We start from the raw sequence: 24,641 nt of genomic DNA, 5'->3' as shown, positions 1-24,641 counted from the left end.
ACTGCTTGAACGTCGCACAATGGGTCTATCTTTCTCACCCGAAGCAACTTCGTCAACAATTTGTGGTGCAATTGACTGTCGACGTCTCCCTGTAGCAGTTCCCTAATCGCCAGTTAATTCGAACTTCCAAATCACGTTCTTCAACGACGGCGCGGAGAGGGGACCTCTCTGTATTCGTTTAATGCATCGATACTAGCGAAGAGCAGCAACACTGTTGCTGGCGATTCGACAAAATAGCTCTACGACTAAAGCCCTGTTCACCTCATCCAGATCCATGCTGAGTGTCTACAATTGTAATGCACAGTGGTGCATGTGTTTCACCGCTACGTAGCCGTGCTACTCCCGGCGAATAACCGCAAGGAGTGACACTAACATTACTGGCAACGAAAATCCTGCAGCACACTATCTTTCACATCTTTTGGTGCCCACAGGGTAAAGAGTTTTTCATTTACACTGGTTAAAATAGGGAAAGTATAACTATAGCAACTTTGTATATGTACCGTTCGTGGTGATTCTTGCTACACAGGTATACAGTATACCGTAATATCTTCTCTGGTCTGCAGTCGTTTCATGACGTTATCTTGGCACAACGTTTTCGTGGTCCACCTGGCCGCTATCGTCAGATGAGCAATCTGTTGTACGAACTCGCTGAACTGAATTCAGACTGCGAGCGGCGGCTCCTTTGTACATCACAGAAAGCTAACATTGCATGGGCAAGAAATCGTCATAACTGCACTCTAACGCAAATGGACATAAAGTACTCCATTGGAGAAAGCCGGCGAAATCTAAATCTCTGTCAGAAACCGTTCTGAACGTTGAATCAAAGACCGTTGTTTTTTAATGTATGATAAAACAGGAAACCCGGAACAGTTGCTGAATCCACAATTCTCTCCACGACCGTTACCGGAACACTAAGTTCAATCCTTTGGAGTGCAAAAAACGAAATCACTTAATTCTCATAGGTCATTCATAACCCAATAATATCATCAACCAAAGTTCCCGTGTCAAAGAGATAAAGGGGCATAAATTCCATAAAATGCTTTCCTTCGTTCTGCGCGACTGGGAACACAGACAGGGCGTAGTTTCCCCGTTTGTGTTCCTGGTTGCGCAGAGCGAGCAACACCACCACACAAGATTCGTTTCAGCTAAAGAAACTGGTGTTGGGAGAGCACCGTCTTAGGGATATAAAAAGTTGTATGACGAAACATAAATGGTTGCCCCTGTGTCTCGCTATTGGGATGTGTTTTAAAATAATCCATTGAAATTCGAGTCTCTGACGTTTTTATGAAAAGAGACGAGGGTTACCCTTTAAGTGGGATTTGGAACCCTCTTTTATCAGACACTGAAAAACAACTGCCTTTGATTCTGCCATCACAATAGCTTTTGATAGCGATTTATGGATTTCGCGATGCACAAGAGTGATCTCATACAATTTACCGCTACTGTTATTCAAGTTGGCAACACTTTTCTTTAAGCAAAATGGACAGATTTTACACGCAATACCACACGCACTACACTAATGTATTACTTCCTGTCAAAATATTTCATAAATGTTGTTACGAAATAATTAGGCTTCATACATTAGAAGAGATAGAAATTTTTGTAACGTAACATGCTGTTTGCACTATATTTAAAGATTATTCGTAATCTAAGTGGAATTTATCACTTCTGAGTGGGTTTTGAGCCACCAATACACAATTATTATCACAATAACTAGCCATCAAGATTTATGTCTGTTTACAAATTCATTTTAAAACTCCCGCTACAATATTTCACTAAGATGGCGGCTAACATAAGACAATCATTTATCGAATCTTGTTCCGTCTTTGATTTACTATTAACCGGTAATATATATTAAATCTTTTCGGTACTTTTCCTATATCCATTAACATTTAAAAGTAATTGTCAATGTTAGCCACTTATTATTCAGCATTTTACCAATAAGCCGCGCTGTAGATCAATAGCCGCTAATGGCTACGCTCCGTTGTAGCTGAACAAAAATGCTTAACATTTACATAGGACGAGAATCACATAAAAATAAAAATTTTCACACTTATTGATTTCCATGTCACAGAAACTCTATTTTCAAATATTATTTAACAACATCATACAGTTTTTACAGACCTCAGTGCTGCAAGACATCAATTACGTTCGACCAGTACAGTAGCTCGAACAAGAAGAAGGATTATTCTAGAAGAATCATAGATAACAAAAGATGGAGATTTTCATTATCTTTTTCCATAGGTATTGTCTGAGATACAGGTTTCCATAGAATATTAAATTACGTCACTGACAATAATTTTTATTATTGCAGTAACGATGAAGTCCTAATTTATTAATATCACTCGAAAGTTCACTCAGACTCCACACATAATGATGTCGTATTTTCTGAATAAATATATGCGTGGATATTACACCAGGTGGACCGCGTAAGTAATACATCAAATAACTTGCTGCTCCGGCCACAGAGCCGCGAAGAATAGCCTCAGTTATTGCGCTGGGAGAGCCTACGTACTCGCGATACGCATTATAGTTCTGATACGGTTCCACTTAGGTTTTAGGTATTTAATAGCGCGCAAGACCATCTACATTTTACTAATTATTGACAACGTTTTTACTTATTGAGGTATCTAAGGCTTTTAAAAAAAACGAAGCATATTAATTACAGCTCACAGTGCTTGAAGAATAATTACAATTATATTACACAGCTTGGTGCTTATTGTGTAGAGTTTTAAATCCGATATACGTCATAAATATAACGAAAGATTTAATTTGCACCGTTAAGTGTTTGAAGTTAACAGTACAGTAATAATAACAGTCTTAGTATTTGTAGTGAAGCCTTTCACGAATTAAGTACCTAGTAAACTAGCCCAACGTAAGAGTGGAGGATCTCTTACACAGCAGTAAACAACAACGTCGTGTTCCTTTAACTGAATAGGAAATAAAAGATGAGAGTTGTATTGGAAAGCAACTCAGGCGTATTTATATTTAGCCACTGTTTTTATATAAGTAGCAATGGTTTTTTTAGTGGACCTATTTTTGCACAAATTCGTTTTCTGTCGGACCGTAACTTCTTCAAATGGTTCAAATGGTTCTAACCACTATGGGACTTAACATCTGAGGTCATCAGTACCCTAGAACTTAGAACTACTTAAACCTAACTAACCTAAGGACATCACACACATCCATGGCAGAGTCAGGATTCGAACCTGCGACCGTAGCAGTCGCGCGGTTCCGGTATGAAGTGCCTAGAACCGCTCGGCCACCGCGGCCGGCGTAACTTCTTCCACAGACTGCTGAGTTCAATGTCGTCTTTGGAATAAACTACAAATAGAACACCAAAAATATTTGCTCACAGAGGTAGAGCTGTTACTCTCACCACACAACGAAGTTCTCTATATTATTCGAACAGGTACTGTCCATTTTAACAGAGTTAACTGTACCGGGTAGCTCACTATAGGATGCCGTGACACACAGGAGTAGCAAGTTCCTAAGGAGTATTAATGTGCTGAGGAAGTACAGTCAGTTCCACAAAAAAGTGTACGCCGTTATCTGTGGGAAGTAAAAGACACTATTATAAACGTATGTTTACATGAAGAAATGTTATTACTAATTGCCGAATTACCTAATAGTTAATTAAATCGCTGCCATGATCGATTATATCTCGGCACTTTAATAGTGCTGTGTTGACTTGTGATGCTTTTCATGAGATTTTCTGCATCTTCTCTCTGTAACGATCTCCATACCGTCCCGATTTGATATGACAGCTGCTTCAAAGTATATATTGGCTTTCCTTTAAGCTTCATCTTAGCACAGACCAAACATTTACGATCGGATTTGCACCCGGAGGCAATGAAGCGCAATCTTCCGTGGATACCCCACTGCCTTGTTCCCACGCTGTACAGAGACGGCTACGATATTTCGGTTCGTTATCCTCTTGAAGCACCCAGTTCGCCTCATTCGAACCAAATACCTTCTTGACAGATCTCAGAAGGCATTTTTCACAAAATATAAATAAGTGGCTCTTCAGACATTCTGCACTCATTTTAAATTGCAACTGACAAAACAAAACATTCAACTATCGCACTGTTCCATTAAGTTTCGGGTGTGCGGCCGCTAGAAATCTCCTTCTTCTGCTTTATCTATACACTGTGCAAAAGCACACTGATTACAGGCTCGAGACCACCATCAGAGATGTCGCTTCGGACGTTACATTTAAAATTATGGCGTACACTTCTTGTGGAACTGACTGTATAAGAGCAAAACTGTGACCCAGATGCAGGACAACGGTCTCTTACTTCAAGAGTATAAAGTATTATTGGAAATAGATTTACAATACGTGCGATTAGGACAAACACCAATTGCATAAATAAATTTATGTTCTATGATAAAAACTTGAGAAACGTTTTTATATTTTTTCATTAATCAATATGTATAAATTAATGCGTTTCGTTACGTCAAATATCGACTTGAAACATTTGCAATTATGTTAACTAAATTCTGAACATGTGTGTACCAGTATAATTACTAGGATAGTCAAATTAAAATCCGTAAAAACACAAAAAATATTCGCTGTGAAAGAAAATAAATTAAAACTAGTTGCCTTAAAATGAAAAATACAGTCACATTGAAAGTCATTGTCGTGGGTTTAGTTTCGTTATATCCGTGCCGACATTACAGAGGCACACATCCATGAAGTAATAATTCTAAGCGACGTGTCGTGGCGACTCCTTCCAAGGTGGAGCTCGATGCTGACATTCTTGTTTATACCCGTCACAATGATAATCATAATCGTCTGAACTGCAGAATGGAATTCTTACAGAACAAGAAGCTGTTAAACGTGTGTGTAAAAGATGGACAGCTAAGTGGAAAGTGTTACTAGTAAATGATTTAAGCACCTATAAGATTGATGTGAGACCCGTTAACGAATACTCGATTGCTAGGATTTTTGTGAATTCCATGTAAGTTTCTGGGACCGTGAAGAAGAAATTTCAGTTTTAACTGTAAGAACGCAGTTAAATTAATTCGTGAAGAACCTAAATACATAAATGTATTCCGCTATCGGGAAATTTCCTGAAACTTCCTGGCAGATTAAAACTGTGTGCCCGACCGAGACTCGAACTCGGGACCTTTGCCTTTCGCGGGCAAGTGCTCTACCAACTGAGCTACCGAAGCACGACTCACGCCCGATACTCACAGCTTTACTTCTGCCAGTACCTCGTCTCCTACCTTCCAAACTTTACAGAAGCTCTCCTGCGAACCTTGCAGAACTAGCACTCCTGAAAGAAAGGATATTGCGGAGACATGGCTTAGCCACAGCCTGGGGATACTGTGAGTATCGGGCGTGAGTCGTGCTTCGGTAGCTCAGTTGGTAGAGCACTTTCCCGCGAAAGGCAAAAGTCCCGAGTTCGAGTCTCGGTCGGGCACACAGTTTTAATCTGCCAGGAAGTTTCATATCAGCGCACACTCCGCTGCAAAGTGAAAATCTCATTCGGGAAATTTCCTTATCGAAAATTAATTTCATCCACATTTAACAATTGGAGGAAAGTTGTCGCTAGTTACAATATAAATTGTGTAACATATTGTCATGTTTCTGTTGTGAAAATCGGATTAGATACAAAAAAAAATGCTGTAAACGTTTTAACACTCAGTTACTTCTAGAAGTTTTTTTTTAAGTTCCTACTTTTAATGTGTATCCTGATTTAGCACTACAGTTTAAGAGATATGAATGTTAACTCATTTGGAAAACAAGTAACAAGTTGTAAAAAGCATAATACGAAATACTACCAGGAAATAGAATTTCACATTTGGTGTTTGGGGCAACGTGAGATGAAATGATCGTGAAACGAAAGAAACAGAAGCAGAAGAAGCGTCTGTGCGTGTGACCAACTTTAACGCCATTTTACTCTTGCTTTTTCTAATTCGAATGGAGAGAGATCCATTACTGCAAACTAGATCATGAAGTCGCATGAGCGCAGACGCCCCGCGCACCCGTCTGGCCAACTCTGCGTTTCTTCTTCTCCTTCTGCAGTTTCTCTAACTGCCAACTTTCGCCGTTATGCCCGTCCTGCTGGTGCAGCTAATGGTCTGACAGTAATATTTATGGCGGGCTCTTTCTCCAGCTGGCCCTCGAATAAAAAACTCGCTAATGCATTACGGGAACGAAATATAAAAATAGTGCGACTGCTCTCAAGTTTTGGCACCCCGTTTGTGCCGCCATAAAAAGCCAGTCAGTCGGCAGATGTCACCAGATGCTGCTCAGTATATTACGACTTTTCGAAAAACAAAAATGCAGTAGACGGATAAGATATGAGCCCGTGCTACGCGCGCCTACCGTTATCTGTGTAATGACAATATTAATTAAATGTTCTTTGCGATATGTAAGATACTGACATTAATATGTTTTGTTTGGATTCTACTCTTGCAGTTGTACTAGCAGGCAGTGCTTAATAGAGTTATACACGGTACAATCAAAGTAATGTAAGCACCATCTATGTGCGGCGTCAACGTGAAATAACCACTCACAGACGTCACGTGTGACACAGTTCGCAGCATACCTGGTTGGGTAGAGAAGTACCAGGATGAATTTTCCGTTCTCCGCAGGCCAACAAAATTCCCGGTATAAACCCAATCGCGAATCGTCGGGGGGACACGCTAAACAGTGCTATCGTTGTCGTAATGCAGAAACTGAGCGAGTTATCTGACGTCCGGAAGGACATGATATTTGACTTTTGGGAAAATGGTGGAGGGATTTCCGAAACGGCTAAGTTTGAAAACAGTTAGAAAGCTAATATGGTTACCGCAAACCGTGCATGACAACTTCGCGCTATCCGAAGTAGGCGCTGAGGCAACTTTGGTGCACCACAGGCCTTAGATGAGAGGGGTGGAGAGATGTGCAATTGTTGAGCAGATGAACGAAGAGGGTGGCAATAGTGTCTCCTCAACGACCCTCCAGCTAACGTGACTGTGTATTGGCCTCCACAGCAGGTGCCTGGTTCTTGCACCAACGCTGACATCTGTTCATCAGCGACGAAGGCTGGAACTTGCACGCCAGTTTCGTAACTGGGCGTCCACTGATTGGTGACAGTTGTCCTTTTCAGATAAATCACGTTTAAAGCTCCATCGTGGAGTTAGTCGTTGGATCGTTGGAATGGTCCAGGCCCCAGGATGGAGCATTGTGGTATGGGGAATACTTTAGTGGCATTCCCTGGCCGATCTTGTAATACTGGAACGCATAATGGATCAACATGAATATGTATCTATTCTTGGTGAGCATGTCGACCCTAAATGCATCTTGTTTATCTCCGCCAGGATGGCATCGACCAGCAGTACAATGCAACGAGTCACACAGCTCACAGTATACGTGCATGGTTCGAAGGGCTCCACGATGAGTGTAGCATAATCCACTGGCAACCATAATCTAGGGATTTAATACGGCAGTCTGAGAGACCTCCTCGATCGTGCTATTCGCGCTATGGGCCCTCAACAGAGAAACCTAGTGCAACTGGCCACGGCAGTCTCTTACTGTACGTCTCGCAGTAATCCGTGCTGCGTTCAGGTTTTTGACAGGTGCTCACAATAACGTGATTGGACAGTATACGTTCAATGGGAATTGAAAAACGCTGCTTTTTAAATTTTTGACACTATAACCATTTGAACTTCATTTTCTTTGGAGTTTCAGTATACTGCCAAGGCTCTAGTACACAGTGTAGTCGTTAGGGATAGAAAGTCATCAGCATCCATGTTCGTGAGATGTTGTTTGTACTCATATTTAGTAAAGAGTGACGAAAACTTGCTGAAGTTAACGTCAGAAACAGCCTAAAAGCCACATTCAGCCAGGTCATTATTCCGGCCCTCATCGTCAATCCATAGTGTGGATTAGATCTGCACACGCGCCCCTCCACGAATCCCGGAAGCTGTGTGCCAGAGCTCTGGGCTTTCAGCGTGGGCTCCAATTTTTAAGTTTTAATAAATCACATGTTCCATATAATAAAAAATTTATTTGAAACAGTGGTAGTATATTTGGTAGAAACGATAATGAATCAATTAATTCCTCAGATTTTGTTTGGTATCAATAACTGCTCACTCGTCGTGATATTCACACTTGCAATTGTTCCGTTCCTAAATATAATAGTAACGCGAACGGTTCAAGTATTGCCTGTTTAATTTAAATTGCACTTAAGTTCGTCGACATAGTCTACAATTGCACGCAGTACTTCAGTATTCGATGACAGAAGGCTGTATACATGCATGTAAAGAATCTTCTAACAAATATTTAAAAACAATTTGTAAGATGGAAGACATGTAAGATGGTCATGTCATTTTCAATTTTGTATGTCATCGATGTGCACGTCAGAGAGACAGCAAGTTACATTACTGTTAAACAATCTTTGGTCTTATTGTGGCATGTCTTCGCCTCTGTACAGTTTGATACATGCTTAGTTGAAGTGTGGTAGGCAATGCACGTTCTCAGTAGTGCTGTGTTGACTTGTGATGGTGTTTATTAGATGAAGAAAGAAAGTACAGCATGGATGAGGAAAATGAATACATTAGAAAGCGAAGAGATTGTTTGTTTTGAATAATGTTACTATTTTGAAGAGAAGGAGTTTGAAGTAAAACTGTAGCACTGAGCAACTAGGAATGATTATTATCAGCTAGTTAGCTTGCTCAGAGCTTAGAAAAAAACCACTCCACTTGTAACGGGACATTCTCCTCTAGCATCACTTTTCCTCGACGGTACTTGTCGATACCAGTATTATTTTTCGAATTTGGGACAGGTGAGTATTATCTCTGTTGCTTCTCAGGAAACTTTCATATAGTCTTGTATACAGTATGTTATATTTCAAGCTAAAATTTATGAAAAGGAATTACTTTATAGATTATTTCTCGATGTTATAATCGATAAGTAATAGTCCTGATTGTACAATTAAAATGGTTTTTTAGAAACATTTGAAATTACGAATTATTAGCACACTTAAAATTTCCATTACTAATTACGTAATGCTGTACTGTTTACTATGTTTAATTCTGGATCCATCTATGAAATAATAACCTAAATTAGTAATAATTAGTTAAGAAAGATTCTAAATCCTTTGGAATATGGTTAGTTCCGCAGAGTGTAGGAGTCGTAAGCATGCCTCTGATGTCATCAGACGTATATTTGTGTGAACAATATAATTTCGGCTTTATTAATTTGAAAAATGAAAACATTGTATGATATACTAAAATGTGAGAAAATATATGTGAGTAAAAACAACTATCATCAAATTTATTCAGTTCAGTCGAACCGTGGGTACCTAAAATGCGAGATTTTCTACTTCAAGGATCAGACCCCTATACACGAAGAACTGGATCCACCTCAATATGACAAGCTGAGCAAACTAGAAAGTGTATTGTAATCTTCGCTCCTCTTAAATATTCATAAAAGACTTTTCTTATTGCGTGGATAATAGATGGAATCAGGGAGGAAGGGGGTGACGTCACACTTTCATGAGTTATGTATTAACATATTAACTTTTAAGCTGTTTGACTTTTATAGAAATTATCTGTTAACATTGTAGCCTTTTTAAATCATTGTTCACTTTTTTAAGTACAGTATTGTTCAGAGCAATGTTGCATGTGAAGGTCATGCGAAGTTTTACTCTGTCCTTTTTGAATACATACTTCGTTCTAAAACGGCTGTCTTGGAATATCATTTCTTAGGAATAGTTACTCTCCCCGCCCCACTGTTTATCATTATGCATTAACAAATGCAACAATCTGAATATGCATCTAGAAATAGAAATCTAGCTTAGCCCCTGCCTGCTTGCTGTTTGCTATTGTGCTTCAAGAAATCTGCAACAGTGCTGTGAAGACGCTACGCAAGTGGAAATTTTAGTTAGGGACAGATAATCGTTTTACTTCAGTTACGCATTTAATATAAAGACAAGTTTCATTCAGACCAATTACAGTTCAGTTCATATTAGGTTCTGATTAGCATACGAGTTTAAGTTGGATAACGTTTGCTGGGGAAATAGTTTTGGTAATACTTGGACTTTTGTGGAGTGGAAGGTAAAGTTGGGCTAAATTTCAGACAGAAACAACACATAGTGGGGAGGTTACAAATTTCAATTTCTCATGTGGGTTGCCAGGATCCGATTGTGAAACGGTTCGTCATTATATACGATTATGTGGTGGCAGTTGTTCTCATAACGTAGATCATAGTCCACGAGATTGTTCAGCATTCGGCTTGGGTTCGATGCTAACTACCGGCCCACGTTCAATACTTGTGTCGCACTCTCGTTAGCTTTTAGAAAACTAAAGTGAGAACACTTTTGGTGAAACAGGCTTTAGCGGGCCTCGAACTCGTGTGCACAACGGCCTGGTTGGCCAACTTCAATGCTAATTAACTCGGAAACGGCGCAATCTATCAGTTTTTTTTCTAATTATTATTTCTAAGCACGACATACCCTGTGACAACCTTAAAGGCTTTTCACGATTTTTCTGATCAGTTTCACATGCAGGTTTATTTCAAAAGCTCTCGGTCACTGACATAGCTTTATCAGATGGAAATCTTTCACCATTTCCTTGTTCCTTAATTATGCTACATTATTCATGTTCAGTGCGTTCCGTCCTGATAGATGTATCGACCTTATCGGTTATGATTGTAATCTTAAACATGTCTGACCTCTTACAAACTGCTGTCTAAAGGAATATTACGTGTACCATTAGCAGAAGACCTTAGCATGGCGTGTGCAAGAACTGTAATATAGCTGTGTCCTCAACTGACGCTTCATTCCGGATGACATACATTTTGTTGAAATATTTGTGGTTACGGATATCAAGGAGTGTCCCGTACGATTAAAAAATTTAGGAAAATCGCTATCATTGTCATCCGAGATCGTACTGTGATGCACCAAAACAGAAGGTTTATAGTCAACACTTTCTGGAACTCTCTCTGAGTAATTACAGACTTGTAGAGAACGACAGAATACAATCGTAGCCACGAGGGAATCCCCAAGCTGCTTTAGTCGTCCATCTGTATAACGAGATGTTTCCATAGGCTTACCAACAACAATGTTACTGGCTCTGACGGTAATCTAAGTTGCTGTGCGGTCCTAGGCCAATGTAGTCACCCTGCAGACAGATTTCATCCCCAGCGGGGCAACTATGGAGTTGGTTCGAAAATGATTTAACTTTGATAACTAGTTTACGAGCAAACTGCTGTCACTAACGCCATTAACATTGACAGTTTGTGATGAACTCAGCTGAATTGGTATGAAGCACTTAACTATAAGTGATGGATAGTCAGAAACTATCAATCCAAACAGAGAACTTCACTTCCTGGCACCATAGCTTAAATGTTACTATTTGACCTTTGCTGTGAAATATAGTACGATAGTGACGTTACAGTAGCGAACTAGACAACTTAAAGCTTTTGTCTTTATGTTAAGGAAATTATCCTTACTTTTCGAGGGCTGACTCACCACGATCCCATTGTAAAAAGTTATCAGTTAAGAAATAAATTACTTGAAAGAAGCCGACACTTCTATACGTAGACCTTGCCAATAAAGTTCTGTATTAATGTGTGTTTATTTGGTTGCTTGTCGTGTGTCTGAAGAGAAAGTAGCTGTCTGTCTGACATTTCGGTAGAATAATTCTGTATGCCCAATCCGATGAAAGACGAAGGTAATGCGAAGTACAAGAAGAGAACAGCGAGAAATTTAATAAAAGTAGGTGAAATTAAGGAATTTTGTTACCTGAGGCAAAATAACTAGTTACATCAACAGTAGTACTGGCAGGAAGGACTTTCCTGGCCAAGAGAAGTCTACTAGCACCAAACATACGCCTTAATTTGAGGAAGAATTTTCTGAGAATGAACGTCTGAAGTACAGCAATGTGAAACATGGACTGTGGGAAAACCGGAACAGAAGAGACTCTATAGATTTGAGATGTATGCTACTGACAAATGTTGAATATTAGGTTGACTGATAAGGTAAGGAATAAGGAGGTTCTGCACAGAATAGGAGAGGAAAGGAATATGTTGAAAACATCGATAAGGAGAAGGGACGGGGTAATAGGACATCTGTTAAGACATCAGGGAACGTCTTCCATGGTACTAGAGGAAGCTGTACAGAGCAAAAACTGTAGAGAAAGAAAGAAATTGGAGTATATGTTGCAGTTAATTCAGGACATAGATTGCAAGTGCTACTCTAAGATTAAGAGGTTGACACAGGAGACGAATTCGTGGCAGGCCGCATCAAACCACTCAGACGACTGACGATAAAAAAAGCTTGTGGTGGCGCAACTGGATGGTGGATGACTGGAAGCGAGTGTTATTGGGGTCTAGTTCCAATGCAGCGCCAACAGTAAAGCACGGAGCGTGTTTCTCATGTTTCGTGTTCGATGTTCTTACTACCGTGAGGAAAACATGTGTGAGAATATGAACACATTTTAGAGCATTATTCTACATATAGTTATCAGCATGATATAGTAACCTGTTACTAATCAGCATGTAAGAGATACAGAATTAAAAATAACGTTCTTGAATTAGACATGTCTGTTCAGAGTCCCGACCTGAGCCGAATGGACCACATTTGGACTGAGAATGCCGACCTCGCGCCAGTGTCCAACATCATCCCATGCTCTTATTTCAAGTCTTGGGGAAGAATGGACCATTATTAATCCATAGACATTTTCTTTGAATCCAGCGAATTTCAGGGCTTCACAAAGGCGAAGAGCAGACACTCCGCATTAATATTCGCTAATAAATGTCCGTATGCCTCTGGTCAGATAGTGTAATGCATTATCCGACTGTCCCTGGAACTTACGGTCATGCAGTTTTGATTCAAAACCTCTTCGTGTTGCTTCCAAGCAAGACAGGCAGGAGAGTGTCTGTGAAATTTGGAAAGTAGGGGCAAGAAGTAAAGATATGAGAGCGGCTCGTGAGTCGTGATGGCACAGGCGATAGGTGTTTTGCCCACTAAAGACATCTTCCAGAACGTTTCAGTTCGACAATTGCCGATATGAGTGTAGAAAACAGACCACCAGTCACCAATCATGCATGCTGTTTCACTCAGTGCGATAATTCATTGATGCAGATCAAGCTTTCTGGGAGGACGGAGAAGGTTGAATGTACAAATGTAGCTAAAAAACCGAGTCCAGAAAGAAATTAGTTCAAATAGACGAACGTAAAAGATTCTCAGCGAAATATACTGATCTGAAATTATCTCGAGCTTCCAGCCGCATCAAGTGACCTAAAATCCACGAGCTTCGGCCGAGTGCTCCTCGGCCACTGTCAAATGGCGACTGTTGAATGATTGGTGCTGCCATCCTCAAATATCTTCTGTGCCTTCAGTGACGTCACTGGTGTTCGCTACAGCGCCGTATATGGTAGGCCGTGATGTTTTCGTTGCACGTTTGTCTGCTGCGACCGCTTCGACCTTACTATGGCCGGGTCCAAGCTCCACTTACAAGGAGCTTCTACGAACTTCCGCTCACCGACGAGAATCGTATTGACAGCTCTTAAACATATGCAAAGAGGAAGAAGCAACTTTCAGACGTTTAACAGAAAATCAAATTCGAAACTCAACATAATTTTAACAATGGATGTGAATGATACGCCACGAAATTGTATGATGACCAAGAACTGTTTATGAATGTGATCAAAGTTTGTTTGGCAAAAGACGCATTGAATAAACGAAGCCCATGCAAAAATTCCATGTTCATTAAAAGTAGGCCAGCTGCATGTCGCAGCAATTTGTGTTGTCAATGTTCCTGCGATCGGTGTCATCCTGATTGGCTCAGTGCTCTGTAGGTTTAACTATATACTTGCCACAAATATAAATCCAACAATGAAAATAAAATTATTAACTCCAGTCTCCTTACAAAAATATTTTCGCCCTTCTTCAGGATAATGATTATGAAAATTATAAATTAATCATTAGATACTGATTGTGTGCCCAGTTTGAATAACGTAGTAATAAAAAAAAGTGCCAGACCTTGGGCATCTGAAAGTCAGCATTTACTTCATCGGCTATGGACTACTGGAATTCTAGCCCTGTACAAAGTACATAATCATGCGTAAAAGTTTGAATCTCGATTTCGTCGGAACCGGTTGAGAGCTGCGCTTTCCTGTTTACATACGTTGAACCCCTAGTCGCGTGCTGCACCCGTTGTCAATTTGAATTAAATCGGCGAGAGGAAGTTTGTACAGTCTTCTTGTTAGCTGCTGGGGATCGTCTTTATTGAAGGTGCTGACACAAATTTTAATCTCTATTGCTTATTTTCAGACGCCATATCGCAAACTATTTGAGTAATAACCGCTGCCTCGTCGAAAGCTGTTTTGTAGAGCGCGTTGTGCTAACGCTGATTTCTCAGGATACGGACTGTTCAGTAAGACGCACAATCGGTCAGTGTCCACACCCACGCGATATTTTATATACTCCTGGGGTTGTGAGGCTTACATCGTCTTTCACAGGCCTCATTAGCTGTTGAATGTTTGCTGGAGCCCTGAAACCGGATCGATTTTATGCCTACGTACGACCCGGCTAATATCTGCTACCACTGAGACACAGAACGGGGAAAACGCTTCCTCGTGTCCTTCTCGAGGACCTTCTGCTTACGTTTCTTTGGTAGGATGGCTTGGGAAGTCTGGTGGTTGTTGTAGCCGTTTTCCTCGAATACTTTCCGTAAATGGCTCAGCTGCTTTGGAAGGCTTACATCGACTGAAACGGCTTCATCTCGATGCACCAACTTCTTCAGAACATAACTTTTCAACGAAGTGTCGTGACAGCTGCTAGCGTTCAGATATCGGTCTCGACTTAGTTACAAGCTCTATACCCAGGGCAAATAACTAAAAATAAATAAATAAATAAACAATAATAATAATATAGGCCAGTTAAAGAGGGTAAATGAATTTAAATGTTAGGGTGAAATTTTCAAAGAAAATGGCTTAGAAAAATTCGCTGTGGAAGAAAGAGTGCATAAAATGGAGAGAGATTATGGAATAATTAGGAATGTCTACAGCAAAAGGTGTCTGTCTAAAAATTTGAAGATAGAGCACTACAACAGGATAGTAAAACCAGAATGTCTTTATGCAAGTGAATGTTTAGTACTGAACTGCAAATTATACAAACTTGAAGTCCTAGAAAGAAAAAATCATTCGAAAAATACTTGGGCTACCAAAAATACAGAGGTATGGAAACCAAGAAGCAATGAAGAAGTTTATCGCAACATAGAAAACATAAATGAAACACTACGGAAGGGACGACTGCTATTTTTGGCAGACTTATGCAGGGTGTTTATAAATGAATATCGAGGTTTTGACGCTTTTTTAAATATTTATTATATTAAACTTACAGTTATAAATATGTCAAATGAAAGAGCTACTCAAACATTACCAAGAACCTTATAAATGTTCAATTCTGTTCTTTCTTTCTTTCTTTTGCTTGTGCCTTTTTCCCGCAATGACGCAGGGTCGGCATGGTTAATCGGGTGTGGCAAGGTTAATTGAAGGGGTGGCCGAATGCCCTTCCTGCCGCCACAACCTTATAAATGTTCAATGTGAGCACCATTTGTCACACAGCACACATCAAGTCTATAGCCGAGTTCTTCCCAAACGTTGATAAGTGTGTCTTCAGTGATTGTAGCAACAGCTGATTCAATCCGGTTTCATAATTCAGGGATGTCTGCTGGTAGCGGAATTACCCCAAAGGAAAAAAAATCGCAAGGCGTTAGGTTGGGTGAACGTGGAGGCCATGCAAAGCAAGCCCTGTAATTGGGCCCCGTACGGTCTATCCAGCGCTTGGGTACAGTGAAGTTCAACGAATCTAGTGGATTCGTGCATGGTCCTTAGATGACCCAAGCGAAGAAAGAAAGAAGAAAGAAGAATACATTGATATCCGTACATACAATACTAGAGGGAAAAGTTATCTTAATGTTTGTATTATCACACATAGTATTAAAGCTATCAGTGACTTCTGAAAGAAGTTCAAACATCTGTGAACATTTGCCCAACGCAATGAAATGACAAGCAGATAGCTAAACAAGTTTTAAATTTAACCAAGAATCGCTTGCGCTGGACAATTCCTTCTGTTCAATGAAAGAATTTCTATTTGGAAACTAGTAGACCCTAAACAATTTAAAAAAAAATATTTTTAACTGTAACGGCATGAGTACGTCAAAAAATACTATGTAGGCTTACATTTATGTTCTTATAATATTAATGATGTATACCTATCCTTTAAACTCAGTCGCGCTACATCATTTCGATAAAATAGTTATTCAAATGATTTTGCAACGTGTAACTAACTAACTAAATAACTAATTAACTAACTAACCATGTCCACAATGTTTCTCATGTTATCTATAACGCAGCAATTAGATTCTAAGGAAGTCGTATGATGATGGCTGATTTCCATGCGTATCTGTTATGTTTGAATAAGTAAGGTCAAGATGGAACAGATAGACTTGATATCGCTCTCTACTTCCGGACTGCTCTTCCTTAATGCGTGCAGGCAGAGACAACATCGCCCGGCAAACGGCATCCTCCGTAATTTTCACGAGTTCTGAGCATGTCGCTTGGTGGCGAAAATAAGATAAGTAGCGGGTGGAGCCGAAGTGAAATAAGGAAAAGCTGGAGAAGTGGGCGGGGGTGTGACGGAGAGAAAGAGAGAGAGAGAGAGCGATAAGGGCGGGGGTGAGAGACGGAGAAAAGCTGGCACTCGCCACCAATGCCAGTTTTTACATCCCCAATACGTGAACGGAAATAATCTTTTCCGATATTTGGCCGCTGACTTTGCTTTCTTTACCGTTTCTCGCTCTCGAGCGCATTTGACACTTTTCCCCGTGCGTCTGTCCCTGCCATCATTCTTTCTTCACTTTTGTTTTTTCTCGGATTCTGCTTCCTAACTGCCTTACGCTGCAGCGATATTTCTCAACAATATTGCTGTCGACCTGGGAGCGCCTCTGATCTCTATGTTGAGGCGGTGCTCAGCTGCGGCAGATGTGATTCTATAGTATGTTTTTTGAGTATGAGGTAAGAGAAATAGATGAAGAAAGGGGCAAGACAGGGTAGATAGACAGATAGAGAGAGAGAGAGAGAGAGAGAGAGAGAGAGAGGAAAGAGGAAAAAGCAATTGTTTGCGGTCAACTGAAATTGAAAAAACTGCTAGGAAGATGGTTCACAATGTGATCAGTACCTGCAGTGCAGCAGCATTGGGAGAATGAGGATGCACAATCTCATCCACCGGTCTAGAAACCTCCTTAACGGAACTGACGAATCCAGGAAAAAGCAACATCAAGAATCTTCTGGATAGGATTAGTGAACTATAAGCAGAGGAATAACACGCCGAGTAAAGGTACGAGTCTTCTGATATTTCAATTCCTTTGCTAGCAGCAGCTCTAATCCTTTAATGATGAAGTTCGTCATGAATCGATTTGTTCACTGTCAAAGTATAATGCAAATAACAATCTTTCACCGGTAGCTCTATTTTGGTCCTATCTCTCATATATTTGACATTCGTATATATTCCACATATCAGTGCCATCATTTTCCGATTATTTCGTCTACACTTTCATGATGTGTGCTCTTGAGAAACTACTTTAATGATCTTATACACCTTTAGCAAGTGCAATATAAAAATTATATTCAAAGGTGTTCCATTTGTTGGTACAGTGAAATACGTCCCGCTAATTAAAACAGAGACAACTATTTTTAATAGCCTGGATCCAAAATAATTTTCAGATTAATACTTTAACGGAGTTAAATAAATAATAAGCCAATTTAATCTTTATTTGAGTGGGTAGATTGTTTATAAAATTGTATAATCGGTCTGTATTATGCTAACAATCATTTTCAGATGTAAAACAGACAGATAATATATTATTCATAAAAGATTCTACCTAATTACAATATGAGTAATACTAAAAAAATAGAAAGTGGAAAAGTACATGTCATAAAATATTGTTACAGAATGTAGCACTACACATGTACACTGTACTACTGAATCACTAGTGTGAGCTTCATGATGTTGTTAAGATGGAAACAAATGTGCGTCTCCTAGAGGGTAAAACTGCTTGCACAATTACGAAGTAGAATTTGTCATAGTAAAACAAAGACGAAAAATATGTAAAATAACACTAACAGGTTAACATACGATGGCAAAATAGCTGAGGAACAGAAAATAATAAAATGTGGGGCAAGTGTGTGAGTAGCTAAAATAATTATTCTGATCAGCAGGCTGCTAACTAATACTGGAAGGCGCTTCTCAGTAAATTGCTGAGTAATTTAACAATTAAAATACGATGTACAAAAAGGAATGTTTCGTTGTTAACATGTTCGTTGGACGCCAGTAATTTACAAATTAATTTTTGAAATGAAATGCAAAATACAGTCGCGCTGAGTGGCCGCTCAGTTTAAGGCGCCATGTTACGGATTGCGCTGCCCGTCCCATCGGACGTTCGAGTCCTCCCTCGGGTATGGCTGTGTGTGTTGTTCTTATCCTAAGTTACTTTAAGTAGTGTGTAAGTCTAGGGACCCATAACCTCAGCAGTTTGATCCCTTAGGAATTCACACAAATTTGAACAATTTGCTAAATGCAGCAGTGCACCAGCTGATTGGACAACATGTAACATGCTTGATGAGCAAAACTGAGTGTTGGTTAGCCCTGTTTTGCGCATGTGAAAGGTGTCGTGAAATAAAACTTTAAACTTCACGAAATGGAGAGTATGAAATAAAGAAAACTAATTTAATTAAATGTCAATAGAAACCAACTGTGTGCTCAATGAAAAGTGTTTAACTAAAACTCAGTACCAATGTATTTGTACATCATGAATTGTGGATGATATCAAGTGCAAAGTTAGACTAAGAATATCCACAAAAATAAATTATTGCTCTACTCGCAAGAAAATAACTGTTTGAAATAATCAACATTGCCCACTGAAAATTAATGTACTTGCTACCTCAAGACCAGACAGTCCTTATTATGCACTGTCAGCACAAGAATGCAAGGTGAGATCTGCTCTGCAATAAAAGTGACTTACCTTTTGCCCACCATACTGTTTTTTGTGCCTGGAGAACTGATATTCTCGAAATCATATACAAATCAGCAGATGCAAGAGCTAAATATAAATAATCTACTTTACATTTTTCTTTTTTTGTCAGAAATAGTCAGTTGCTTCGTGTGGCGTAATATGCAAGGAACTCACTATAAAAATTATAAACTTTACTATGAATCGTGGAGCTGGGTTTTGCTTTAAAGAAGTCATTTCTGAAAGACAATGCTATGGTTAATGAGAAAAAAAACTGCACAATATTAGAAGACCAACAATTGCAAAATTACCTCATTGCAAAACCTTTGACACTCCTCTAAAATCTTCTTCATCGATACAAAGAACAAGGAAGTATGAAACGTCCCCTTACAAAAATTATGAATGACTGTGCTAGTAAACCTCTTACGTTATTTGAATTCCCAACATTACACAAGCGAATATTCCAACAATGAGTCCAACCAGCCACAGATTGCACACAGTACAGTCAGTGATTTTCATACAGAGCACTACGTGGCGTTACCAACAAAGAAACCTAAACAGCCTACTTACCAGTATTACATATCAGTTTTCATCTCCACAACAAAGTATTCTAGATGCATATAAAACAGATCTCTCTCTCTGAATAACCAAACTGAGTGCTACTGTGCTTCAAATAATAATCTCCCACTGCTGCACAACTATCTGACCAGCAATTCGGCCACAGATAAAACTCATCACAGAGTCAAGGATCGCATTCACTATAAGCACAGTGCTCTTATTCTCTTTGTCCCATTACAGTAGACATAAATTATTTACAATAGCAGAAAACGTACGAGAACTTTACACTTGCAATTTCACTCTTGCAGTGCGTCGCTGGAATCAGATCAAATACTGCTCATTAAGTCCCATTCAACAACCAGTTTTGACAGAAAGCGTCGACTTGTATCACGTTAAAAACAAAATGATTTTTAAATCGGATTATTACGTTCCCAAAACTGTCCCAATTTAGTCTAGTTCGACGTTCGTTTTAGCGATATGTACGGTATAACCAGAGACAGCAAAACACGAAGAATAGCCTAGACCTCTAGTAGCGGCGGAGCAGTACCGCTGCATGACGTATATTTAGAATTTGAATGGAAACGTGTTCCAAAATTGAAACGTTTCGAAATTTTTATGGATAAATCGATGAATGGAATTCTCAGTACGAAAGACGGTTTGTTATACAGGATACTCCAAAGAGTCATCCGAAACCAAAATACCGCATCTTCCTCACGAAGGAAAACGAAAACATCGGATGAACTTTAAGTTATGCGTACGGCTAGAACGTTTCATTTTTAAAAATCAGTTATCAACTTGCACAAGGGGATGCATGTACATACGACCTTGAGGATCCGACACAATTACGTTTAGAATGAAAATTTTCATTTACCTATAAGAAATATTCCTTCTACCGCATGCACGAGCAACATGCAGACAAGTTGAACGCTTTCCACACTTTTGCGAGCGTTTCTGGAGTCATTGCTCTCACTGGTTTTGCTGCGCTTCATCGCAGTTCACCATATTTAGTAGGGTGGAAAGACACATATCCACACAAAAGAAAAGAAAATACAGCAAGATGAAGAGACCTTGGAAGCCGACTGTGAAACGAGACTAAGAATGGGTTGTTGAGGGCAACGCATTCTTCAGAAATTCTCCTACGTATCGGCTGCAGTGCGGTGCTTCTCCATTCTACAAACAAATTTAAATTTTTGGCATGTTTTCACAGTTGTGAGGAAGACCAGATTTCCGGTCTGTCCCTGTACATTCTTCTAACTTCTCTGCAGAAAACAAAGCGCGTTAATACTCTCTCGGGGAATGACGGGAGATATACAGTTTCGCTGAGTTCCTCTCACTCTTTTTATGGTATGCAGTATGACTATTGTTTTCAACATATTCTTAAATTGTAGTATATCACTTTTCTACTTGAATGGAATGCAGTCTCATCATCGAACTCTACATTTTAAAGGAAATCTTCATCTTCTATATCTACTTTCAGAATGAGTTCAGGAAACTGTACACACTGTTGTTTACTACCAGTGCAGTTCGGCTTGCAGCAACCGAATCCTATGGAAACATTTCTTATCAGTCCATATAAAAATTCCTGTATCACCACAAACTCTTTGACTATAGGCTTTTCCGGTTTTTCCAAAGTCCCTGATTCACTTCCATATAATCCGGTTCTGCAAACGTACATTCTCAGAAATTTATTGCTCAAATTAAGATCTCATAAACAAGCATAGGCTCCCAGTCCCTTCCCTATGAACAATTGACCTTGCAATTGATGGGAAGGCTTGCGTGTCCCAGCGATACAGATAGCCGTACCGTACTTACAACCACAACGGAGGGGTATCTTTTGAGAGGCTAGACAAACGTGTGATTCATGAAGAGAAGCAGCAGCTTTATCAGTACATATTTAAACAACTGTCTGGATGGCTGACTGATCTGGCCTTGTAATATTAACCAAAACGACCGTTCGGTGCTGGTACTGCGAAGGGCTGAAAACAAAGATACTACAGCCGTAATATGTCCTGGGAGCATGCAGCGCTACTGTATGGTTAAATGATAATGCCATCCTCTTGGGTAAAGTAATCGGGAGGGAAAATAGTCTCGTATTCGGATCTCCGGGTGGGGACTACTCATTGTGAGGCGAAACAAAATTGGCGTTCAACGGATCGGAGCGCGAAATTTCCGATCACTTAGTCGGTCAGTTAGGTTAGAAAATTTAAGAAGGAAATTGGACAGGTTTAAGTTAGATATAGTGGGAGTTAGCGAAGTTCGGTTACAAGGGAACAGCGATTCTGCTCAGGTGAATACAAGATTATAAATACAAAATGAAAAAGGCATAATGCAGAAGAAGGTTAAATAATGAATAAAGAAATAGCGAAGCTTTGCTACTATGAACAGTGCAATGAACGCAGTATTGTAGCAAAGATAGTCACGAAGTCCACGCCAACCGCAGTAGTATAAGTTTATGTTCTAACTAGCTCAGCAGATGATGAAGAGACTGAAGAAACGTATGAAGAGATAATAGAAATTATTGAGGTAGTTAAGGGAGACGAAAATTTAGTTGTCATGTGCTACTGGAATTCGATAGTAGGAAAAGAAGAATAGTAGGTAAATATGGACTAGGGAAAGGAGTGAAAGAGGAAGCCGCCTGGCCGGCCGGGGTGGCCAAGCAGGCGTTACAGTCTGGACCTGCGCGACCGCTACGGTCGCAGGTTTGAATCCTGAGCCGGCCGGAGTGGTCGTGAGGTTCTGGGCGCTACAGTCTGGAACCGAGCGACCGCTACAGTCGCAGGTTCGAATCCTGCCTCGGGCATGGATGTGTGTGATGTCCTTAGGTTAGTTAGGTTTAATTAGTTCTAAGTTCTAAGCGACTGAAGACCTCAGAAGTTAAGTCGCATAGTGCTCAGAGCCATTTGAACCATTTTTTTTAAGCCGCCTGATAGAGTTTTGCACAGAGCATAATTTAATTATCTCTAAAACTTGTTGTAAACATTAATGATGGTTATACACTTGCAAGAGACGTGAAGACATACTATGTGATGGTGAGACAGAGAAATCGGAACCAGATTTTAAATTGTAAGACATATTCATGGCAGACGTGGTCTCTGTTTACAGTTTATTGGTTATGAATTATAGATTAAAGCTAAAGAAATTGCAAGAAAGTAGGAAATTAAGGAGACGGGATCTGGATAAGTTGAATGAACCAGAGGTTGTTGAGGGTTTGAGAGGTAGTATAAGGCAAAGTTTGACAAGAACAGAGAAAGAAATACAGTATTAGCCGAGCGGGTAGTTTTTAGAAATGAAATAGTGTAGGCAACGGGGGCTCTAATAAGTAAAAAGACAAGACCTACCAGATATACTTCGACAACACAGGAGATATTGAATTTAACTGATGAAAGGAGGAAATACATAAAGGCAATAACCGAAGCAGACAAAAGGAAATATAAACGTCTAAAAAATGAGACTGACAGAAAGTGCAAAACGGCAAAGCAGGAAAAGCTAGATGGTAAATGTAAGTATTTAGACGTACCAAATCGTAGGGGAAAGATAGATACCACCTACAGGAAAATTAAAGGGACTTTATAAGAAAAGAAAACCACCTGCATGAATATCAAGAGCTCAGACGGAAACCAGTCCTATGTAAAGTACGGAAAGCTGAAAGGTGGAAGGAGGGTCAATACACGGAAGATGTATTTGAGGGAAATGTTATAGACATGAAAGAGGACGCAGGTGAGGATGGGATGGGAGCTGCGATAACCCGAGAATAATTTGACAGGGCACTGAAAAACCTAAGCCGAAACAAGGACCCAAGAGTAGATGACATTCCGTCCGAGCAAACAGTAGCCTTGGGAGAGCCAGCTTTGACAAAACTCTTCCATCTGGTGCGCAAGATATACGAGACAGGTGAAATACCCTCGTACGTAAAGAAGAATGTAATAATTCCAATTCCAACGGAAGTAGAGCTTGTAGGTGTCAAAATTACTGAACTATCACTTTAATAAGTCGTGTTTGCAAAATACTTACACGAATCTTAGTTTGGATTCTGGAGAAATGCAAAAACACCCAAAGCACTACTGATCTTACGATTTGTCGTAGATTAAGGAAAGGCAAATCTACGTTTATAGCATTTGTAGACTTAGAGAAAGCTTTTGACAATGTTGACAGGAATATTCACTTTGAAATTCTCATGGTAGCAGCGGTAAAATACAGGGAGCGAAAGACTATTAACAGCTTGTACAGAAACCAGACGGCAGTTATAAGAGTCAACGGGCATGAGAGGGAAGCAATGGTTGACAAGACAGTGAGACAGGGTTGTCTATCGTCGATGTTTCTCAATCTGTACATTGAGCAAGCAGTAAAGGAGAAAGAAAAGAAAAAATTGGAGTAGGAACTGAAATGCGGGGAGAAAAAAATCGACTTTTGCCAAAGAAACTGTAATTCCTTCCAAGACAGAGAAGGACTTGGAAGAGCTGTTGAATGGAATGGACAAGATCTTGAAAGGAAGGTATAAGATTAACATCAACAAAAGCTAAATTAGATTAATGAAATGTAGTCGAATTAAGTCAGGCAATAATGAGGGAATCAGATGGCTTTTGCTATATGGGCGGCAAAATAGCTGATCATAGCCGAAGTAATGAGGGTACAAAATACTGGCAATGGCAAGAAAAGAATTTCTGAAGAAGGGAAATTGATTAACACTGAATATAGATTTAAGTGAAATGAAGTCTGTTCTAAAAGTACTTGTCTGGAGTTTGTGAGGTAACGAGCGAGTTGTGGGGTGCTGAAAATATTCGAAGTTCAGAATTGACATGGCCGCATAGCCAGCTCATCTAGCCGGGGCTTGTCAGGTACCGCGTGGTGTCGAACATTAGCCAGAGCAAGAGGGGTAGCCCCAGCGCACGCTCCAGGCCGACCGCGTGGCCGGGAATTCCATGTTGATGCTGTGATGAAGACTGTGCTCTGTGTCAATGAAGAAGAGTTGTATGCTGGGCACGGCAAAGACGGTGGAAATTGTGAAACCATAATGGCAAACATCATACAGTTCATGTAGAAATTAATAATAGCCACAGCAATCATATACCTTA

The sequence above is a fragment of the Schistocerca serialis genome, chromosome 6 (genome assembly GCF_023864345.2).
Source record: "Schistocerca serialis cubense isolate TAMUIC-IGC-003099 chromosome 6, iqSchSeri2.2, whole genome shotgun sequence".
In the NCBI taxonomy this organism is placed as follows: Eukaryota; Metazoa; Arthropoda; class Insecta; order Orthoptera; family Acrididae; genus Schistocerca; species Schistocerca serialis.
Note: the sequence above shows the minus strand (reverse complement) of the source record.